Consider the following 2,005-nt stretch of genomic DNA (forward strand, 5'->3'; position numbering starts at 1 on the left):
TTGTGGGTCAGGTGAATTCCACAATATACTTTGGTGTTCTCTAAACCCTGGCCCATAATACTAGACTCTCCCAGGAGGTGAAACAACCTCTCAGCATTGACCCTCTCAAACCTCCTGAGAATCCGAAATGTCTCAAAGAGGTCGCCTATCATTCTTCTCGACTCCAATGAGTACAGGCTCAACTTAACCTCTCCTCATGAGAAAATCCCTCAATGCCCAAGATCAACCGAGTTGATCTCTAGACATCCTCCGATGCCAGTATCTTTTTCCTTAGATAAAAACATAGAACATAGAACATTACAGCGCAGTAACAGGCCCTTCGGCCCTCGATGTTGCGCTGACCTGTGAAACCACTCTAAAGCCCATCTACACTATTCCCTTATCATCCATATGTTTATCCAATGACCATTTGAATGCCCTTAGTGTTGGCGAGTCCACTACTGTTGCAGGCAGGGCATTCCACACCCTTACTACTCTCTGAGTAAAGAACCTACCTCTGACATCTGTCCTATATCTATCGCCCCTCAATTTAAAGCTATGTCCCCTCCTGCTAGACATCACCATCTGAGGAAAAAGGCTCTCACTGTCCACCCTATCTAATTCTCTGATCATCTTGTATGCCTCAATTAAGTCACCTCTTAACCTTCTTCTCTCTAACGAAAACAGCCTCAGGTCCCTCAGCCTTCCCTCATAAGATCTTCCCTCCATACCAGGCAACATTTTGGTAAATCTCCTCTGCATCCTTTCCAATGCTTCCACATCCTTCCTATAATGCGGCGACCATAATTACACGCAATACTGAGTTTTGTACAGCTGCAACATGACCTCATGGCTCCGAAACTCATCCCTCTACCAATAAAAGCTAACACACGCCTTCTTAACAGCCCTCTCAAACTGGGTGGCAACTTTCAGGGATCTATGTACATTGACACCGAGATCGCTCTGCTCATCCACCCTGCCAAGAATCTTAACATTAGCCCAGTACTCTGTCTTCCTGTTATTCCTTCCAAATTGAATCACCTCACACTTTTCTGCATTAAACTCCATTTGCCACCTCTCAGCCCAGCGCTGCAGCTTATCTACGTCACTCTGTAACTTGTAACATCCTTCCGCACTGTCCACAACTCCACCGACTTTAGTGTCATCTGCAAATTTACTCACCCATCCTTCTACGCCCTCCTCCAGGTCATTTATAAAAATGACAAACAGCAGTGGCCCCAATACAGATCCTTGTGGTACACCACTAGTAACTGGACTCCAGTCTGAACACTTCCCATCAACCACCACCCGTTGTCTTCTTCCAGCTAGCCAATTTCTGATCCAAACTGCTAAATCACCCTGAATCCCATGCCTCTGTATTTTCTGCAGTAGCCTACCGTGGGGAACCTTATTCAACGCTTTACTGAAATCCATATACACCACATCAACTGCTTTACCCTCATCCACCTGTTTGGTCACTCTCTCAAAGAACTCAATAAGGTTTGTGAGGCACGACCTACCCTTCACGAAACCGTGTTGACTATCTCTAATCAAATTATTCCTTTCCAGATGATTATACATCCTATCTCTTATAAACCTTTCCAAGGTTTAGCCCACAACAGAAGTAAGGCTCACTGGTCTATAATTACCGGGGTTGTCTCTACTCCCCTTCTTGAACAAGGGGACAACATTTGCTATCGTCCAGCCTTCTGGCAGTATTCCTGTAGACAACGATGACTTAAAGATCAAAGCCAAAGGCTCAGCAATCTCCTCCCTAGCTTCCCAGAGAATCCTTGGATAAATCCCATCCGGCCCAGGGGATTTATCTATTTTCACACTTTCCAGAATTGCTAACACCTCCTCCTTATGAACCTCAAGTCCTTCTAGTCTAGCAGCTTGTATCTCAGTATTCTCCTCGACAACATTGTCTTTTTCCTGTGTGAATACTGATGAAAAATATTCATTTAGCACCTCTCCTATCTCCTCGGACTCCACGCACAATTTCCCACTACTGTCCTTGACTGAC

The sequence above is a fragment of the Scyliorhinus torazame genome, chromosome 20 (genome assembly GCF_047496885.1).
Source record: "Scyliorhinus torazame isolate Kashiwa2021f chromosome 20, sScyTor2.1, whole genome shotgun sequence".
Lineage (NCBI taxonomy): Eukaryota > Metazoa > Chordata > Chondrichthyes > Carcharhiniformes > Scyliorhinidae > Scyliorhinus > Scyliorhinus torazame.